The sequence below is a fragment of the Tursiops truncatus genome, chromosome 8 (genome assembly GCF_011762595.2).
Source record: "Tursiops truncatus isolate mTurTru1 chromosome 8, mTurTru1.mat.Y, whole genome shotgun sequence".
Classification (NCBI taxonomy): Eukaryota; Metazoa; Chordata; class Mammalia; order Artiodactyla; family Delphinidae; genus Tursiops; species Tursiops truncatus.
This window is the reverse complement of record NC_047041.1, coordinates 80,326,552-80,349,172: the sequence shown is the minus strand read 5'-3', so window position 1 is coordinate 80,349,172 and position 22,621 is coordinate 80,326,552. Positions and strand designations below refer to the sequence as shown.

At 37.8% G+C, this 22,621-nt stretch overlaps 2 long non-coding RNA genes across 2 annotated transcripts in view; both read left to right on the top strand.

The window, feature by feature from the left end:
* Positions 1-22,621, top strand: part of LOC141279269 (uncharacterized) — a 326,550-nt gene that overhangs the window by 107,901 nt on the left and 196,028 nt on the right. The window lies entirely within an intron of this gene.
* LOC141279268 (uncharacterized) lies at positions 833-6,994 on the top strand. Its single transcript, XR_012333240.1, has 3 exons — positions 833-907; positions 1,905-1,932; positions 6,917-6,994. It is a non-coding gene; the product is annotated as an uncharacterized lncRNA (long non-coding RNA).

Genomic DNA, 22,621 nt, shown 5'->3' with positions numbered 1-22,621 from the left:
AAATGTAGAATTCCATATATATATATATATATATATATATAATTTGTCTTAATCCTTTTGTGCTTAAGGGAGTATATGCTTGTTTGACTTCCTGTTGAAAATAAATACCCCTGAGAAGGAAAACACATGGATTCTCTATCAGCCTTTTATTCCATGGGACCTGGCTTTTTGAGTTAGTAGTAATTTCAGGAGGCTCTGAAGGAATTAGACATAAAAAAGCACATTTCCCTGGGAGGGTTAGATCCAGAATTTTGGTACTACCTCAAGCAAGAGTCAGCATGGCAGAGGAAAGAGTGTGTGTTGGGGTCAGAAGAACTGGCTTTAAATTGTGATGCTCTATCGTGTACTGAACATTATACTTCAGATGATGGAATTAAATAATCCAAGCCTTCATTTCTTTTTCTGTAAAATGTGATTGATAGTATTCTCTACCCACTTCAAAGGATTTTTCTGCGGCCAAGTTAAAGAAATGAATCTGAAACTGCTTTATAAAAGCTTGTATCATTTAGGATTCTTCGGATATAAGCAACAGATTCTAATTTAAGAAAAAAAAGGAATTTATTGGAAGGCCCTTGGGTAAGTCACTATATGAAAGGACAAAACTAGGATACTAGGTGTAGAAGCACAGAAACCCCAGCACTGGACCAGGATTCTAAATTACAGGAACTAGTGGGTGGTCCTGTCAAGATGCCATTGTCAGGATGAATAAGTTCTGTCTTTATCTCTTTGAGGTCTTCTGCTCAAGATTTAGAATCTCTGGAGAGAGAGACCAAGACCAAATGTCTCCATCTTGGGATAGAAGCCTTCCACCTTGTTTAGCTGGGGCAAGGCACCTTGATTAACAGACCATCAAGACTGCGAACACGGAAGGAAAGGAAATGCTATCAGGAGAAAGCTGGGACTAGAGGTTGGGTGGCAAGACCACAATATTCACTGTAATGGCTCTACAATTATTTGTTGCAGTGGGAGGGCAGGATGCTGAGAGGATGCAAGGATGACCATAGGGGCTGGGGGTGGTGAGGGGAGCTCTGATTAGCTAAAGCTTCTCTGGCAGGGGTGCGTCCTTTGGGGAAAAGGGTGAGGGAGTATTAAGGAGGGGGAAGGGTAAGTGGTTAAGGAAATAGAGGTGGGAGAACACTTTTGCTTACACAATCCTTCTGTGCCCCATGGATTTCATGTAACATTGCAAGGTAAACGTAGACATTATCTGTCCATTTTTTGGAGTTGGTTTTCCTAGCTCTTCAAAAGTGGGAGAGTCTATCTTGCATGCCTCCTAGGGTTACAGGAAAGTTCCTGAGAGGACTCAGAAGGGCTATTTGGAATGGCTTGTCCCCTGCCACGTGTCAGCCAGAAATGCTTCTATTTATGTTTTATGAATTGGGTTTTCATGTGTGAATCTCTTTAGGGTAGGGTACAAAAAAGATTTTGCTGCTAAAAATAGTACCAGAAAACCTGCGTCTGCTAAAGGAAAATATGAAGAATGTTTCTGAATAGCCTGTTTAGGCTCTTCAAACTGTCTCAGTCTCCAGCGACAGCTGGGCTGCTGGGTACACAAACACAATGTTGCTTTATTGTTTGATTCATATCAGTATTACCTCAGCATTGTTCGTACAATTCATTTTGCAATAGCCAGAAAGAGCTGCAGTCTGCAGAAAATTTTTACCTGCCAAGATGGTTTGTTGAAATAATCCTGAATTGTGCTTGATCTGTTTGGTCTACAGGGAAATTAATAGGTTCAGGCAGATTGGGCTTTGTTGAAAAATATCTCCTTCTTCCTTAGTGTGTGCCCCGAAAAGATGGAGCTCAGCTCCCCCTGGAATTCCCAGCCCTCCTTAAAATCTGGGAATTCTTTTAGGTCATTCATTTGCCTTCAGTAACCATTAACATTTCTATGTGCTTTGCAGAGTGAATGGATCTGTCTGGTGAACTGAGGTGAGTTTGAGAAGTATGCACTGGAGGGGAGGATTGCAGACTTCAGGAAGTGCATATTCTTAGCTTTGCCCCAAGCAAAACAAATTGTGTGAATATTCTTAGATTGCTCAAAATAAGCTGAGCAGAGAATTTCATGTTAAGGTAAACCAGTGACTCAAACAATGATACCTTAGACATGCAACAACCAACCTACCATTTGGCTTTCAGGATGTTATATACCATACTTGTTCAACTGTATATTTACTTTAATTATACAGCTACACCCTCAGGGTCGGAGTGGAAGTAATGTTATATCTATGTGACTATCATATCTACCTATCATATCTGTCTACTATCTACCTACCTATCTATTTCCCAAATATACCACTATAGTTGTTTTAGTCTGTTAACCTTATAAAATTCTTTCTTTGAATTATAAATGAGTATATCCAGGTATAGTATATGCAGATGTCTCTGGTATGGGGATAAAATAGGTCTGTGCCTTATGATTTCTACTTTCTTGATAGAGGCTGTCTGGTAGAGAAGAGGAGAGACAAAACAAATTATTAACAGAGGGTGATAATGAAGAAGGGAAGACTAGCAAAATTTTACAATGAAGATTGTAGGATATAGAATACTGTTTATATTAAATAGTTATTTTTCTTCTTTATTATATGTTAAAGTGAAATACATGCTCATATTTGAAAATGTTGAAAGTATTAGAACAGTATAAAGGGGCAGAAAAATACCAGCATGAATCCCACCAATCTGTATATTTCCTTCCAGGCTTTTATCTCTTTTTTTCTTTCATTTTCACATAGTTGTGTTCATTTAACATATTCAGTTTTGTGGTTTGATTTGTCCAATAAATATCATAGAATCAGTGTTTTTGTGAATAAATATTTCTTTAGTATTTTAGATTATCCTGAAATCTAGATTTTCAGGAGTGGAGTTAATGGGTTAAAGATGTGTACATTTTTAGGCTCTTAAGCTCCAGAAGGTTCTGCTAATTTACATTTACATTTTATATTTCAATTTATACTCTCATTTACACTTTCTAAAGCCCTCAGTGGGGCTGCATGTCCCACTGGGTAGCATAATGGACTTTCATCAACACTGAATTGATAATTTGTACTTAACTTATGAATTTAATATAAATTGATAGAAATTTATGTTCTGCTTTTCAGTTTTGCATTTCTTTGATTATTAGTAATGCTTTTTATGTGTTTATTGGCCATCGGTATTTCACTCTTTGTGAATTACCTATACATATATTTGTATATTTTTATTCCCATATTTTAAAATTTGAATTCATGTATTTTTATATTTTTTTCACTCTTATGGATTATTAAAGATTTTAACACTTTGTTAAATGAATTGTCTATATTTTTCAGAGCTTGTCATAGGCTTTTTAACTTTATCATTAAAGCTAATTTGTCGTTCTTTATTGTGTTTTTTAAATGCATGGGAATTTTAAGGTGCCATGTGTTCACATATATCTACCTATTCCTTTATGCCTTCTGCCTTTAATTTTATGCTTTAAAAGGTTTTCGCCATTCCCGAAGCAGATAATTCCCTGTGTTTTCTCGTAGTGTGTTTCTTGTTTTCTATGCAACCCTTTGACCTCTCTGGAACTTTTCTTGGTATATGGCCATGAGGTAGGGGTGTGCTTTGATTTGTTCCCTGCTGAACTTCTTGTCCTGGCCCAAAGGGCCCTACATGTCCTGGTCTCCGCCTGTCTCACTAAACACAATCATCTCCTTCACTCTGCCCTGAATCACTACGCTACATCTATACTGTCCTTTTTACTCTTCCTTTACACCCCAAGTTGGTTCTTACCTCACAGTTTTGACATTTGATTCCCTTGCTTGCAAAGCTCCTTCCCAGATCTCCATATGGCTTTTTCCTCATCTCTTTCAGAGTCTTTGCTGATCACTCTGCCTTAAGGACTGCTCCTCTATCACTACTAGGCCTGTGACCTGATTGTATTTTCTCCCCAGGTCTTAGTCATATCCAAAATTACCTGTCCATTTGCTTGTATAGTTGTTAATTGTCTCCCACACCAGACTGTAAGCTCTGTGGGAACAGGGGCCTTGCCTCTTTGCTTCTCCATCGTTTCCCCAACATTGAGGATTAGATTGGCCTGGTATGCAGTACATGTTCAATTAACATGTTCCTTAGTCAAATGAATGAATAGATTTGGTGTGTGTTATTAGCCAACTACCATAATATAACAATTATGACAACAATAACAGCTAACCTTTATTGAGTGCTTATGGGCTAAGTGGTTTACAAGCATTATTTCACATAATCTGCCAAATAGAATCTGCTCATTGAGGACATACTGACCTTTATTACTGCAAATAGCACTTAATAATAGTGGGCACTATTGTATCACCCACTTACAGGTAAGAAAACCAGAGGCAGAGAGTTTAAGTAAATGGTTAAGATTGAACAGCTAGCAAGGGAGTATGTTGAAGCTTTATATTTTGCATATTTCTCTGCCCAATTCCTCTGGGCAAAATTTTAATGTTTGTTTTAGTTGGTTTATTTATTATTTTTATTATTTTTTTTGCGTTATGCGGGCTTCTCACTGTCGTGGCCTCTCCCATTGCGGAGCACAGGCTCCGGACGCGCAGGCTCAGCGGCCCAGCCGCTCCGCATGTGGGATCCTCCCGGACCGCAGCACGAACCCGTGTCCCCTGCATCGGCAGGCGGACTCTCAACCACTGCGCCACCAGGGAAGCCCTAATTGGTTTATTTACCAGATGAACTCCTGGATCTTTCTTTTAGCCTCTTCTACTGCTTTCCAAATAATCTTATTGGACTTTTGATTACAATTGCATGAAACCTCTTCATTAATTTGGAAAGAGCGTTATCTTTTCAAAATGAAGCCATTCTCTTCTAGGAACATTGTCTCTCTTTATCTCTATTACTTTATGACCCTTGGGGGGAAAAAGAAGTTTTGTAGTTTTTTTAAGTTCCTGCTTATTTTAAAAATTAAGTTATAATGAGCCATTTTATATTTTTGGTTACTCTTATAAATAGTATATTTTATGTTACATTTTAAATTATTTATTGTAAATTCTTGTTCTTAAATGATTGTGCAGAGTCCTATATTTAAAAGGAATGGATATTTGTTTCAGAGTCATTGTGTGCTCTATTAGCATCTATTAGAGAAAAATGCTCATTGCCCTGACAGATGGGTAAAAAGAAATATTACAATCAGAAAACTACCAATAGAATGATTGTTAAAAGTATGAGCAGACCTAGGCTCAAGTCTGTAAAGTAGGTGTAGCCATAATTTCTACCCACAAGGTTGTTGTAAGCGTTAAGTTAGGTACTGTGTCAAACATTTAGTATACTGAAAGATGCATACTAAATGTTTAATAAAAATTAACTACTGTTTATAGGGCTACAAATCCAGAAATGATTTGCAAATCTTTTTCTGTAGCTATTAAACTATGAGGGGATCATCACGTTGTGAAATTTCATGTTCCTTGGTGGAAGATGATGCAGAGAAGCCTAAAAAAGAAGCCAGTGATGCTACAGTCACTTTTACTGTGATGTCTTTGGCTATCAAGTTGAATGGAGATGTAAGGCTTCATTTGTATTTTGATCTCCTTCTGTGTTTATGACCATAAATATGTAGATACACACACATCATTCTTTAACTTTTAAAAAAAAGTATTGCATGGCAGATTTTTTTTCATCTCATAAAATTTCTGTTGCTCCCTTGTGGCCCCTTACCTCTACCTCTTCCCTGTGATTTTTCCCTGTCTCCTTACACTAACTCTGAGAAATGTACCCTGCACAACCCCACAAATACAGATCCTCAAAAAGAAAAGAAAAGAAAGAATGGGACATAAAAAAGTTTTCTTATTTGATTTGAGCCTGACCCTGTTTCATCTCTCTAGGTATGTCTTGCTTCTTTTCAAAACCTCTATTACGTGACCACAAACACTTGCCTGTTGGTGGGGAGGGCTGTCATAGGGCTTAGATTATGGTTCACTCAGCCTACACCAAAACTCCTCCCTCTGGTTTTGATCACTTTTGTTGTTGCTTTTGTTAGAAAATTATTTTCTTCTATATTAAACGGGTCAGTCTACCTTTTTCTCTTAATAAATAATATGCAGTAACTATAATTTAGTCTTGGAAAATTGAAGCCATTGCTACGCCCGGGAAAACCCTCTCCAATATGTATTCTTTTTGTTATGCAGCCACAACTTAGAGTTAGAGAAGGTGCTGGGGTAGGGCTCTCCTATTAGTGATGACAAGTCCTTGGAGAGGCCTGCCATGAGTTGAGTGGATTCTAGTGAATGGAAGGACGATCAGCCTAACCCCAAAGAGCAACCATAGGATTTGGAGTCAGACAGCCCTTGACTTTAATTCTGCCACTAGCACTTATCAGCTCTGTTATCTTAAACAGTTTAACCTTCCAGAGCTTTAATTTCCACAGCTACTATCTGGGAGAGAACAGTACTCACCGGTGTGTTTGCCATGGGGATTAAACAAGACCATGTATGTAAATGTAAAGTGCTTAACACGGCACCTGACACTTGCAATGTCAAAGACATCATGACACTCATGATTATCATACTCATTCAGGTCAGGTACAGAGAAGAAAACAATCAGGGTCTGATGAAGGGATGTCGTCTGGTAGTAAAATATGCTCTGTAGTAGAGCCATTTTCCTTAAAGAGAGATGAATCTCTCCAAACTGTGAATATACAGTGTGTGGAGGAGGCAAGGTGACTTTCAGCTTCCCTATATTTTGGTAGCTTTTCTTGCGAATGCTGACTGGTAAATGTTTTCCAGAATTTGCTGTCACACTGACATTTGATGGTTTCTTAATAATTTTCCATTTCTTCCATGTGTTAAATAAAAAAAAACTATAGCTATTTTGTTGGTCCATGGCAGGCCTATCTGTGATGTTGAGTAATTGCTTGGCACACAGGAAAGATTGCCTTCTATATTTAAACATGTTTATCAATCATGCCTTCCAGACACCATCTGCCCAAGGAGGGCCACAACAAGTGGAGGTCCAGAGAAGGATGACTTTGGGAGGAAGCCTTTCCCAGGAGCATAGAGCAGAAGCCATCTGGCTCTAATGATTGTTCAAGGTGGATGAGGAGAGGGGAAAGGGACTGTGCACTCAGATAAAACCCTTACTTGCTTACTAATCGAACAAGGCAGGTGCTAGGCTGCTTTGAATTCTGCTGGCAGGCTGCAAAATGCGCCATTTTCCCTGCTAATAAATCCTTCAACACAGGACACATCCCTAGCAATCTTTACAGCAAGCAAAAAAGGAAAAATTCAATTAATGTGAACCCTGTGGTTAACTTTAAAAATCTCATAGCCTCTTCTCCTACAAATTAGAAGGTTGAAAGGAAAGATAAGGAAAGGAAAGAGAAAATGGGGCCCACGGCCATTAGGGGTTAATTCAAGAGCACATTGATTAGTAAAGCAACTATACTCCAATTAAAAAAAACAGAAAACTCATTGAGGAAAAAAACTCGCCGATTACTTTTTAAAATGTCATTTCAGTCTTAATACAAGGTGCCTGGAAAAATAAAAACGTGTTACTGAAAAAAAAGAAGAGCACATTGATTAGATTTAATCCAGATTCCTCCGCCTGGCATTTGAGGTCACTTTTATGTCCACAGTGCCCTACCTTGGACACTGCCTCTGAAGCCTTGGTACCAGAGACATCTAGGCCCTGGGAGTGAGGCTGGAGGGGGAAGGAGGCTTACTTTCCATTTCTTTCATGACACTTTCCACATTCATCCTCATAGCTGAAACTCAAAGAAAGTTTAGGGAACTTGCCCAAGGAATACAGGTGGTGAGTGATTGAAGTGGGAATTAATTCCACTAACATCATTACTACTTGCTTTCATGTCTTCTCCCTCCTAATTATCCGAAGGTTCCTTGAGGGCAAGTTTAATTATATAGCATTTTCAGTTTATCCTTTAATATTCATAATAATACACGCTCTACTCAGAAAACTTGGTGACAAAGAAAAGCCAAGGATATTTAAGCACTTAAACTTCTATGGATTTTTGTTAATAATTTGATTTGCATGCTTCCGTTCATTCATCTGTGTGTGTGTTTGTGTGTAAGTGCTTGTACATAATTACACCATTCAGAAACCTGCATAATGGCTAAGAGTGAATAGAATAAATTCATACAAATATAGACCTGGGTCTGAATCTTTTACTGTTGTATTACATTGGATAAATTTCATCACCTTTTTGACTCTCAGTTTTCTCATCTGGGAAAAATAAAAGCCTTCCTAAATTTCCATTTCCCCGTTTATAAAGTGAGCATAATAACACTTATTTCATAAGTACTTTCTGAGAATTAAACCATATTGTTTATGTAAAACACATAACACGGAGCCCATTTGATTAGCTATTGTTATAATAGCAACAATAGTTACTGTGGTTAGTATAATTATTTATTGGGAATATTTGTCAATAAATATTCTTCCACAGTAGTATTTCTCAACCTTTTGTTCATTATTGTCCCACAAAGGAGCTTTTTAAGACATTTTCCCCCCTAATTGGCCCCATGCCCATGAAATTTTAATACCACAGATGTACTGCATATCTGTTTATGTACTGTATGTATATTTGTGCTTTATACATGCAAAGGGCAAGATTTTCTTCACCCCTGCAAAGCAGCAATTTTAAGCCCCCATTGAAAATGCATATGTAGTTCTACAACATGATTTATAACAGCACATCAAAATCTATTACAGAGATAAATGGTAATTTAGATCACTGTTAATAAATATTTGGGTTATTTTGAATGTTTTCCTATTTTTTAGCTACATTATAATGAACACATTGTACATACATATATCCTTGTATATACAAACCTATCTTTGTGTATGTCTATGCTTTTTCTCAGATAAGTACCTCAGAATGAAATATCTTGACCAAAGGTTATGGACTGTTAAAGTAATTTTGATGTATTTTGTTCAATGAATCTTCAGAAACTTTGATACTGTACTATACTTTGAGTAGCAGTGTCTGAATGTGCCTATCTTGCTAAATCTTACCTAAATTGGGTATTAAAATTTATGGTTTTTTATAATTTTTTAAAATCTTGGGGAGGGTTTAGTTTTGAGTCAGTTTTGCATCCCTACTATACCTAGGGCTGAGCCCAAATCCATGGCATGTCTCACAGGGCCCAACAGGATTGAACTCCAGGCTCTCCCTTCACACTTTCTTTGCTTACTTCCTACACAGCCCTCCACACCCCAGCATTATGAATGCCATACAGCTTCCGACCAATCCATGTCTTTCTTTTCTTTCCTGTTCTTGTGTAGTCCAGTCCACTCAGTGGTGGGCTGTCAACAAGGGTGACCCTAAGTCAGACACGCAAAATCCTATCCTAACTGATTCAATATAAGTATCCATATTTCTTCCCAATGGTGCTCCCATTTTTAATTTGGATTCTAATTCAGAAGCACTTCTTCCAGCCATATTGAAACTAGATTAAAGAGGCACAAAGTAGGAAGACTGTACAGAGATAGAAACCAATTTTGGGGAAAAGATCCGGTTTGGTTTTTTGAGGGAAGGGATGTTGGTTTGTTTACACATCAAATGTTTATTGAGCAACTACTGTGTGCCAAGCACACTGTAGTTCCAGTTTCTGCAGATAAAACAGTGAATAAGACAAATGCTCTCACATTCATGGAGATGGAAAGTATCTGTAGGAACAACCCCAGTTCAAGAAAGCAACATCACCTCAGTCTGGCAAATCAAAAGAACGGTATGGAACAGAAAAACGTGGAAAATGCAAGAAGGGAAATTAAAACATTGGCCTGCTAAGGATTTTTATCAGGTCCTTAGAGAGGAGAGAAGTGAAACATTATTAGAATGACGCTAAATCTTTCATAGTTTGTTTTATTAGTTTGCCTCATTCAGCTCTTGAGTAAAATGTAGGTCATTCCCATTTCATAGTTAGAGCTCAGTCATTCTTAGGGAAACCTTCTGTGAATTTTATAAAGCTCTGAATTAAAGAACTTTTTTGAGTTAAGAGGACCAACTTGAGAATCTGAATTGAAGATTCTTGTGCTTAGTGGGCCAAATGAGGAAAGTAGTTCCCCATATACGCATGGCTTTAAGAAGGCTTATGTAAGGCTGAGAGTGTTATGTGTTGTATTTGCACAATCTTTGAATGTCCATGTATTTTGCCTGGGCTTGCTGTATCCATCACTGCTCACAAGACTTTCCTAAATCTCCCACTCTGATTCAGCAACACCTTAGAACAGTGGTCCCCAACCTTTCTGGCACCAGGGACCAGTTTCATGGGAGACAATTTTTCCATGGACCTGGGGTGGGGGGAGGGTTTCAGGATGATTCAAGTGCATTACATTTATTGTACACTTTATTTCTATTATTATTACATTGTAATATATAATGAAATAATTATACAACCCACCATAATGCAGAATCAGTGGGAGCCCTGAGCTTGTTTTCACTTGCCACACACTGATAGGGTTTTTTTTTTTTAAATAAATTTTTATTTATTTATTTATTTTTGGCTGTGTTGGGTCTTCGTTTCTGTGCGAGGGCTTTCTCTAGTTGCGGCGAGCGGGGCCCACTCTTCATCGCGGTGCGCGGGCCTCTCACTGTCGCTGCCTCTCGTTGCGGAGCGCAGGCTCCAGACGCGCAGGCTCAGTAGTTGTGGCTCACGGGCCCAGTTGCCCCGTGGCATGTGGGATCTTCCCGGACCAGGGCTCGAACCCATGTCCCCTGCATTGGCAGGCGGATTCCCAACCACTGCACCACCAGGGAAGCCCACTGATAGGGTTTTGATATGAGTCTGCAAGCAATTGATTTATTATGGTCTCTGTGCAGTCAGACCTCTCTGCTACTGATAATCTGTATTTGCAGCCACTCCCCAGCACTAGTATCACTGCCTCAGCTCCACCTCAGATCATCAGGCATTAGATTCTCATAAGGAGCGCGCAACCTAGACCCCTCGTGTGTGCAGTTCACAGTAGGGTTCGCGCTCCTATGAGAGTCTAATGCCGCCACTGATCTGACAGAGGCGGGGCTCAGGGAATAATGCGAGCAATGGGGAGCGGCTGTAAATACAGATGAAGCTTCACTTGCTCACGCGCCGCTCACCTCCTGCTGTGCGGCCTGGTTCCTAATAGGCCACGGACTGGTACCAGCCTGTGGCCTGGGGGTTGGGGACCCCTGCCTTAGAACATACCTGTCATAACCCTGATTTCCCATTTCACAACTGACATTTTACTTCTCTCTTTTCGCTAGTAGACTATGACCTTCCGGAAGCATCGATTGTGTTTTAATTTCTTTACCACAAACACATGGCATAGTCTAATCATAGAGTAGTTGTTCAGTGTTGATCTGTTATGAAAGAAGAAAGGAAAAAAGGAAAGAAGGAAGGAGGGAATGAGGAAAAGAAGAAGGAGGAGTAGGTTCTGACTAGATATTCAATCTAGTGTCTAATCCTTTGATACTTAACAGTTCTGGCTTAGTTTGAGAATGCTGAGAACTTGCTAGATCACAGATCGCTACTTGCTAAGGCAGAAGGAATAAACAGATTTTAGAAATCTTTCCCATGTTATATTTGCTTATTTATTTTGTTTTAAAAAATCAACATTTATTGAGCACTTACTTCATGCTAGGTACTAGACCCTAGATGCTACGATACCACCATCTCAGCTTAACTCACAATAATTCTATAAGTTATCATCTTCATTTTACCCAAGAGAAATCTGAGGTTTACAGAAGAGAAATAGGTAGCTTAAATGCACATGGCTATTAAGTATTAGGGTAGAAATGTAAGCCTTGAGCTGTCCTGATTCGAAAGTCCACTTAGACACTAAATGTGTGGTTCTATTTATTTTCCCATATACATTCCATTTAATCAATGTTTCATGAGCCTCTTAAAAAAACAAGGGCTTTGGGAGCATCAGACAAGTACATGACTTACAGAGAAGCATCTTTATTATCACCTTTGTGACCTTTTGTGTGGCTGTATATGACTTTTAAATTCTTTGGCTTCAGGAAAAAATAGGTATACGATATAAGTATGTAGTCTGTGTGTCTGAGATGGAAAAATGAGGGAGGGCGTCTGGGGAGGAGGGAGAAAGGGAGAGAAAGAGACGTAGAGAGAGGAAGAAAGAGGTGGGATATGGAACATATCACTTTTCTCTTTGGAAACATTTACTTAAAATGAGCTGTAAAAACTCCTTTCCTACATTTCCTCCTACTGCATTTATAGTAAATTTAATGGATTATGGCTTTGAATAAATGAGTCAGCAGTAGGAGTCCAGCAGGTGCTGGATCACTGCAGTAGAAGACCTCCTGGCCCCTAAGAGGCACTGCAGTAGAAGACCTCCTGGCCCCTAAGAGGAGGGCAGCCACACTGTGGGAGTGAGAGTGCTCTATCCCTTTTCCTTACTCTCAGTGGTAATTCTTCTGTCCTCAACATTTTCCTGGTTTATAAGATCACAGATGTGGGGGTCAGATATTTTAAAACCTAGTGTTTTACTCAGAGGTACTGTATTTTTCCTTTACTACCAAATTCCTTTGTGGATAGATATATTTTCTCTTGTAGTTTTAATGGAAATTCTGCAGGAAAATATAATGGAATATATTTAGTCTACTCTTGGTTGGTACCCAGTGTATTATTTCATCATTTATAGGGCTGGTAAAATTGACTTAACCTTTCTGTCTTTCCCAGAAGCTACCTTGTATATATACTGTGTGTAGTTCTTCCAGTTGGGAATTCAATTAACAAAGAAACAGAGCTCTAAAATATAGGTTTATGGATTCTCTTCTTCCACTCTGTTTTTAGGTACAGCTCTTTGTAGGCAGAGTCCATATTCAAATCTGAATTTCTCATGCAACTTACAAGGGCCTTTCTCTTAGCAGGTGCTTATGTTTTTTAAAAAATAATTTAGAATGATGACTTATTTAAAAATTAAAATGATGTGGCAATTAGAGAAAAAGTATTTCTCTATGAGAAGGAAGGAAGTTGTAAAGGGATTGTTTCATTTTATAGTATGTGATGTTGACTTTCTCCAGATGGAGGTGGTTTGGGCTTCTGTAACAACCTTTAAGTTTTCTAGAATTTTATATTATGTATTTTTTTTAATATAATGTAGAATATTCTTCAAATGGAGGGAAAGAAAAGAAGGCTTTGATGTCATGGAAAGATTTAGCATTATATCAAGCCCTGAGTTCTTCTTTCTCCAGTAGAGAAAAGGGTGGAGAGTTTTATGCAATCCAGCGTTTTAATCTATTGGCAAACTGTGGTAATAAACTTTCCTTTGTTACCTGTGAAAGCACTGAAGCCTTGGTGGCTACTTTCTTCAGGGGATAATCACACTGGATGATAGGAAATAGAGACACTAAATAAAATCCTGGTTAAAAAAAAACAAACATGAAAAGCTTTAGTACTGGGCCAACCGAGCAATTAATTCAATTCAGAAAAGTACATTAAAACAACATTAGAAATCTGACTCAATACAGTGAAGTCTAAGAAGATACGATGCGTTATCTTCTGCCAATCTATGGATGTATAATTCCTCAGGCATCAGGGAGTGTTTCTGCCAGTTAAAGACTTTCTGGGCTGGAGTGTGGCAGAGAGTCAAATGATTAGGTTTGAGACAGTGTTTTAGAATGACCCATGTGACATTATTTTGGTGATTGATTTAAGACTCATTCTGCCTGCATCTCTTTTCTTCTTAATAAAAATTTTATATATTAAGGATATACAATATGGTGATTTAACACATACACATAGTGAAATGATTACTACTACAATCAATCTAATTAACATATCCATCTCCTTGCATAGTTATCTTTTTCTTTTTTTTTCTTTTTTTGGTGATGAGAGCAATCTACCCCCTTGACAAATTTCCAGTATTTAATACAGTGTTATTAAGTCTATTCATCATGCTGTGCATTAGATCTCTGGATTTATTTATTCTATATAACTTCAACTTTGTAACTTTTGGCCGGCATCTCTCCATGCACCCCCCTCATGACCATGGCTCTACTTTTTGCTTCTACGTATTTGACTGTTTTAGATGCCACATGTAAGTGAGATCACATGCATCTGTTTTGATTCATAGTACTGTGTATGTGTGTGTACATGATCTACAGACATTCAAGCTCAGAGGTGTTTTTCGTGTTTGAATTTTAGCTCTGATAGCTAAGTTGATGTGACAGTGAAGACTGCTTTAGTGAGGATAACATCTGAAACTCAACTCACAGCAAAGGAGCCTTGAAATTACTTAAGAAAATGTATATAAAATTTTTTTCTAAAGATGAAAACCCCTTAGGACTACCCTGGTGGCACAGTGGTTAAGAATCCGCCTGCCAATGCAGGGAACATGGGTTCGAGCCCTGGTCCGGGAAGATCCCGCATGCTGCAGAGCAACTAAGCCCGTGCGCCACAACTACTGAGCCTGTGCTCTTGAGCCAGCATGGCACAACTACTGCAGCCTGCACTCTGCAGCAAGAGAAGCCACCGAGATGAGAAGCCTGCGCACCTCAACGAAGAGTAACCCCCACTGTCCGCAATTAGAGAAAGCCTGCGCGCAGCAATGAAAACCCAACACAGCCAAAATAAATAAATAAATAAATATTTTTTAAAAAGGAAGAAAGCCCTAAAATTGTAACCCAGAGGGTTTCTAGTTTGAAGTGCAGAATTTTATGTTCATGTATCTCCTAAGAAGAGTACCATTGTTTCACTATTTGGCTGGAAATGAAGACAAAGTTCTATTTTTCCTTAGGAGAGGAGTTGCAGCGCTGTGTACTACCTAGTGAAGCTTAAAAGCAAAACAAAACAGAGAACTTATTCCCTTAAAGAATCATTTGTCATTAGAGATGGGTTTTCTACAATGTTCATTTATAGAAAATCTGTTTGTATTAATAATATGGTATCTGTTTTCACATGAAGAAATAAATATCTTATATATTCTACATCGAACACCTAGTTGGATAAGAAACTGCAGATAGTGAATTATATGGTTTTTATGAAAGAAAATACTGAGAAATTAGGTGAAGTAGTGCAAACAAATGAGAGAAAAATTATTATTGTAGGGCTGGGAGCAAAATTAAACCTCTTTGATGAACCCTACTGGGAATGAATTGGGATATGTTATTACTCTTTTCTGTGGTGGCCTTTAGGGACTGCGTCTGATAGTTCTACAAAGTGCAATGTGTAATAGAGACAGGAGGGAGTGATTCAATCCTACCTAATCTGACATGTGTAGAGTCTGATCAAAATTAACAGCCCTTTATCTAACATCTGCCATTAGCTTTGTACCATGATAGACATTGGGAAGGCTATAGAAGGAGGATGAGACTTGGTCTTTACTGTTATATAATTTATAACATTGGGGATGAGAAAAGGGAGACCAACAGCTATTGTGTACCCTATGTTCAGTAGACTGAAGATATATATGTCCTAGTCCACAGAACCTGTGAATATATTACCTTACACAGTGAAAGAGAGTGTGCGGATGTCACTGGGCTAAGCATCTAGAGCTAAGGAGATTATCCTGGAATATCAGGAGGGCTCAATGTGATCACAAGGGTCCTTATCAGCAAGAGAGGGATGCAGCAGCGTCAGAGAGGAGATGTGACCGTGGTAGCAGAGGTTGGAATGATATGGGGCCGTAAACTAAGGAAAATGGGCAGCCTCTAGAGGATAGAAAAGGCAAAGAGATGGTTTCTACCCTAAATCCTTCACAAGAAACACAGGTCTGCCTACCCATTTGAAACCTCTCATCTCCTGAACTGTAAGATAATATATCTGTATTGTTTTAAGCACTAAACTTGAGGTAGTTTGTTGTTGCAGCAATAATAAACTAATACACTATAATGTTATCTCATCTACCATTCCTATTAACACTGTGAAAAGGTTATTGATATACCTCTGAAAAAACTCAGACTGTGCTTATATAAGTGTACAAATTTTTGTAAGCCATGCGTCTAGTATATAGCAAAGCAAACATTTAAACTTTAGTCAGGTGAATTCCAAACTACATCAAAATGGAGATTAATGAATTAAGGGCAAATAATTTTAGAGTATATCATTAAGTGCTAAATTACATCATAGAGGCAAAGAAGTTAGATAAAGGAATGTGTCTTTGGGTTGGAATATTGGTTTGGATGTTCCACAGAAGAGATTGCTTTTGGCAGGGTTCAGAGGGATGATAAAATTTCACTAGGCAGAGAGAGAAGGGGAAATTAATAGGCACAACTGAGTGTGGTCAACAAATGAGTGGACAGTGAGGTGATTAACTGGGTGGTGGAATGTAAAGTACACCCTGGGGAACAGTAGGTTAACTAGGAATGAAACCAAGAAGGACCCTATGGGGCCGCCACAGCTGACCAGAGATTTATCGCTCAGATAATGTTCCAACCACAAGCAAGACCTGAGGGCTACTTAGAACCATATGACTGAGAAAATAGAAGATTACCCCCTCCCCAGCACATAGCCCCTTCTTCTTTTCCCTATATAATATAATAGCTAAGCAAAACCTGGGAAGTTGGGAGTTCGTTCTTTGGGACATGAGTCCATGTTCTCCCCAGGTTCGCCAGTTTCCTCAATAAAGCAATCTTTCCTTTTGCCCAACACTTGTCTCTCAGTATTGGATTCCTGAGCAAGGAGCAGCTGAACCTGAGCTCAGTAACAGGAAGAGTGGTTTCAGATTTCAAAGAACCTCAAATCCAGATACAAAAGTTTAGATTTGATTTAGTAGGCAGTAAGGAATAATGGCTGTATCTGAGTTTTCATGAAAGGTTTCTGTTGTTCATTTGCAATAATAATTTTATTTTAAAATAGGGTTTATAGCATTCAAGGCACTATACTATTAAAGGTTGATCTTTCAGCAGTTTGTAAGAAAGAGTGAAGTCCAGGGAAGTAACCTAAGACCATTGAAATAATCCAATGATGACATGGTGAAGACCTGGGTGAGGGTGGTGTCAGTCAAATTCAAATTATCATCTTGAAAGGACAAGCAATAGATAAATTAGAGATGAATATATGATATTGAGCCTTATTTCCTGGGCAAATAGTTGGGTCAGTGAAAAAATTACAGAGATGAATTTTGGGGAAAGAGACAGGAAAACCTGATGAATTGTATTTTGAAAATGTTGGTTTTTCTAATGATGAAAACAAGACATGTAAATGAAAATATTCACTAGGTTTCTGAAAAAAAAACATTTTAAGGCTCAGGTCAAAGGATGTAAGTGAAGGTATAATTTGTAAGGTTATAGGTAAACTGGCTTTGCAAAGGCAGGACTGTAAATGGACAAAGGAATAGGACAATGAATTGAGTTTTGGGGAACCCCACAGTTTAGATGTAGAAGAAGAAAGTGGAGTGATGCACAGAGGAGCTGTTTGAGATGAAGAGTGGGAACCAGATTGCATGTGCCATAGACACTAAGGGTGAGGGGATTTCAAAAACGATGTGTTAAGTAGTGTTGTCAAATATAGTGGAAGCTTCTTGACAAAGAAGTTTGGAAAAGGCCACTGAACTTTGGGATTCTGTACAAATGAACTGAAGAACATATGAAAAATTTGAGAAAATTAGTATATTATTCACTTTGCAAGTGAAATGAAGACAGCAGAGAGTAGTAATCAGAGAGGGTAGTAGAGGTAACCCCTAAGCAATCTCTCTCCTCATTCTTTCTCTCTCCCCTCCCTCTGTGTGTGTGTGCGTGTGTGCTTGTGTGTGTGTGTGTGTGTGTGTGTGTGTGTGTATATATATATATATATATATGTATGTGCATGTTGATATGTATTTGTCTCTCGGTGTTTATGTGTGTGCACATATATACACACATTAAGACATACATACATATATAACTTACACACATAAACACTCATAGACATACATATACCAAGGAGCAGTTAGAGCTACAGAAGAAGCTGGAAAAGAGAGGTAACTGGGAATGAGTTTCAACAATAGAAATAGCAAAAATACCTATTAGTGTATGGGAATCCTTTGGAGAACACATTCCTAAGGAACTTTCATGCTCCAGGAGGCAATCTGTTATTTCCATGTCTTTTCTTTACTACATTTCCTGGGGTTAGGGACCTAGTATTGTAATTCTTGGGGTCTCCTTTAGTGCTTTATACATATAACACTCATTCAAAACTAGTGATCTGTATGAATAAGTGAATCCTGTTTATTTCAAGTATTGCTCCGAAGGGATAAGAAAAACACAATCTCTGAAAAGGAAGAAAACCGTAACTGGTGCTCACATAATTTTATAATAGAGCATTGAGAAGTTGGAGAGAGCTTTTTTTTTTTTTTTGCGGTACGCGGGCCTCTCACTGTTGTGGCCTCTCCCGCTGCAGAGCACAGGCTCCGGACGCGCAGGCCCAGCAGCCATGGCTCACGGGCCCAGCTGCTCCGCGGCATGTGGGATCTTCCCAGACCAGGGCACGAACCCGTGTCCCCTGCATCAGCAGGCGGACTCGGAGAGAGCTTTTAATCTAATGAAAAGCCCATCAACAGTCCAAGAGTTCTCTGGTCAAAAGATTTGGATTTATGTATGGTTATTCTCACCTTCTTTTTGCCAATGTGAATCAACACAGTAATAGCTTATTTTTATATGTGTACTATTCTCTAAAAAGTTAGGGAAAATGAGTTGAGGTGAGGTCAGATACCTATTGGTGCTCGATATTTTATTGAATTAAATCTTTACAACTCCATGAGGCAAGTGCTTTTCTTATTGTGGAGATGTGTGTGTGTTATATAAAATGACATCTACTATTTAAACCATTTTAAGTGTACAATTCAGTGGTATTAGATATATTTTGCAGTGTTGTACAACCATCACCATTATCCATTTCCAGAACTTTTTCATCATCCCAAACAAAACCTCTGTACCCATTAAACAATAACTCCCCATTCACCCCTTGCTCCCTCTCTCAGCCCTTATTTTACTTTCTGTGAATTTGCCTATTCTAGGTACCTCATAAAAGTGAAACTGTACAATATTTGTCCTTTTGTGTTTGGCTTATTTCCCTTTGTATAATGTTTTCAAGTTTCACTCATGTTGGAACTTGTATCAGAATGTCATTCTTTTTATGGCTGAACAATATCTACTGTCTGTATATGCTACATTTTGTTTATCTGTTCATCTGTTGATAGATATTTGGCTGGTTTCCACCTTTTGTTTATTTGAATAATGTTGCTATGAACATTATTGTACAGTTATCTGCTTGAGTCCCTGCTTTCAAGTCTTTGGGGTATATACCTAGAAATGGAATTTCTGGAGACAAGTACTTTTATATCTTTTTTTTTTTTCTGATAAAAAATTGAGACTCAAAAATATTAATTTTCTCAGAGTCATATTATAAGTGGTCGTGCTGGGATTCCAACCTGGCCAGATATGTCTGAGTCTAAAATCCATATGCTCTTTTTTAATATCATGTTGACTTATAAGTTTTAATATACTTTCATTCTGATATTATGAAAAGCCTTTATTTTTCCATAGGGCATTTCTGCCTTTCAAATGGCCCAGAATGTGTTGAAGTGAAAAAAATGATCTTATTAATTTAAAGTGGTAGTTATTGATGTCATCCTCATTGTTTTTATTGTGTTCAGAAAATATCATGTATTACAGAAGTTGAAAGGAAATATAAAAAAATGGAGAGCAACATTTCAGGCATCTGGTTCTCTTAAATTTTACGTAAACGAAAATTTAGAGTAGATTTATTCCCAGCTCATTCAGATTTCACATTGTACTTCCTGAGGGAGATTGCTTGACAATACCGTTTTTCTGTACATCTATAAATAATTAAATAGCATCACTTTTTAATCCTATAATTTACATTTGCCTTGTGTTAATCACTGAATTATTTATATGCAGTAAGAAACATAGACAAACCAAAACAAATGCTGATGAATAAAATGGAAAAGGAGAAAAATGAATGTTGCCCAAGAGACCAGTCAAACATCAAAGTATATTATTATGTACAATGGCAGTTGCTCTCATGAGATGCATTTTTTTCAAATACTCCTACAGTCTTCCAACAGTGGCAGTGAGATGATGGGTATCATGCTTGTACAGTGTGTGTATTAACGCTCAGAACAGAAAATGACATTCACTCCTACTGTTCTGAATTACAAGGAGTCAACCTTGGAAACCTGCCCTGCTACCCCCCATAAAAGTAAACTTTCTCCCTGCTAATCCTGAGTTTATTTCCTTCCATAAACTGCTAGAAAAACATATACTTATTTTCTGAACAACAACCTCTGTGGATTATGTATTTTCAAACTACAGATTAGATGAACCTAATCCAGACAAATCCAAAAGATATGAACATAATGGAAAATTGAGTTTTGCTTATGGAATTAGTATCCCATTTTACTTTATTCTTTTGTAAAATATAGCAGTTCTGACCACCTTTTAAAATGGTTGCAACTTTTTAATTTTATTTTTCCTTTTGTTTCCCAATAGACATAGGAAATTTAAGTGTCTTTGGCAGTACATCATATCACATTTGGAGCTCAGAAATTAATAAGGCATAAGAGAGATTTCAGCCACAGTAACTTTGTTGTACCTAAAAATGGATACTCGTCAATTTGAGATACTACAGGGACAGTTGTCAGTAGTTTCACTAATTGTCAATAGTTTCACTTTTTTTTTTTTGGCTTGATTTCGTTCCATATGGAGTGATTGGTGATAAGGTATTTGATTTGAGTATATGTGTCTAACATTCTGAGCAGTCTCATTTTTTCAGTCTGTAGAAACACTAAAGATAAAGATTTGTCCTCAATTTAGCTATTATTTGTCTCTCATATTGTACTCAGAGAGGATACCAGCTGATTCTATTTTACTTAAACATATTTCTAACCTCCTGGAATGAAGTTTTCTGGAATACTTAATATATGAAAAAGCATTTTATCTCTTTCCCTATGGGATGAGTCAAGCATCTTCACATTAAAAATGAAATATATTCCTATATTTTCTTACTTAATTTAACTTTCCTTCAATAGTGGTTTGCATCTTCCATATTTTATATATCACAGTATTTGCAATGCTTCTTATAGATTTTAGCTCACAAAACTCTTTATGTTATGAATATTATATAAAGTGGGTTTTATTTATGATTACTCTCTTTAAATGTTTAATCACAGGATAGGAATTATATATAACATTATATTAGGTACCAATCCTACTCTCCTAATTAAATATACTTGCTGAGCATTAGGATAATCAAAGGAAATCTGTTCTATGAGTTCTTTATGGGAATGTATACATAACAAAGTAAGACAAATGTGCTGTATTTAGATCATTATCATCATCCTTACATTAATATATGCTGAGTTCTTACTTTGTCTTGGTACCAGGCTAAGTTACAGGTATCATTTCATTATTTCTATTGCCAACCTTTTGAGAAATTTGTTATTACCCCGATTTGACAAATTAGAGAAGTGAGGCTTAGAAAGATTCAATAACTTGCTCAAAGGTCACACAACTAATAACAGAAACAGGATTTGAAACTATACCTTTTTTTTTACTTCAAAGAACGATGTTAACCATTAGTTTCTTCTGCCACTTAAAGTTTTGATGGACATTGAAGAATGTAGAATGATTGGTCAGGATAGAGCCCAATGATTAGTCTCAGGACTGAGACAAACATTTCAGGTAAAAAACTGCCACATTTACATAACATATCAGGTAGGAGGAAACATTCTTTGCTAGAACGGAGTCTACCATCAGTAGAATAGCTCAGGGACATTAGTTGGATATTAAGATTGGAAGAAGATAATTTTGAATATCACTCTCTTAGAGTCTTACTTGTTTTGTTTTTGATCTCATTCCTCAGGAAACATGCCTGTCTTCATAAGAGAAACAAATAACTGAGAAATGACAAGGACCATTAGCTAATTTGAAACCCCAGGGACAGGATAAGAATCTAAAAGAATGAAACATTTTTGCTTGGGGTCTGATATGAGTCACAATAATGTTTGAGAAACCTCTTCCTTTCTCACTGAGAAAAGAACTGGTTGCCTTGGGGATGATTACCTCAGTATCAGAATCACAAGAGCTATGGGTTTAGTGCTGGGGCTGAAAGAAAGGAGTGATAACCTGAGGAGACACAAACCTCCGAAGTCCTGACAAGGACAACTGGTGCCATTAAGAGAGAAGAGAGGTGGCTGACAACTCCCCAAAAAGTGTCTTAGTCTGCTTGGGCTGCTATAACAAAATACCACATACTAGGTGGCTAACAGACAATAGAAATTTATTTCTTATGGTTCTGGAGGCTAAAAGCCTGAGATCAGGGTGCCAGTATGGTTGAGTGAAGGCCTGCTTCTGGGTTGCAGACTTCTTGCTGTATCCTCACATGGTAGAAGGGGCTAGGAATCTCAATGAAGCCTCTTTAATAAGGGCACTAATCCCATTCAAGAGGGCTCCACCCTCATGACCTAATAACCTCCCAAATACCCCACTTCCTAATACTATCACACTGTGTACTAAGGTTTAACATATGAATTTTTGGAGGACACAGACATTCAGACCATAGCAAAGGAGGAATGGAAAGAGAGACAGCTTCATCTCCAAAGGCCTACTTTAATCAGTTGTCTTGGGGTTCTATCAGGGGAGAGCCTGGACTTGGAATAATTTAGGTTTAAAAATTATCCTGCTGGAGACAGTAAAACAGAAACTGCTTTTATATTCTCTCTT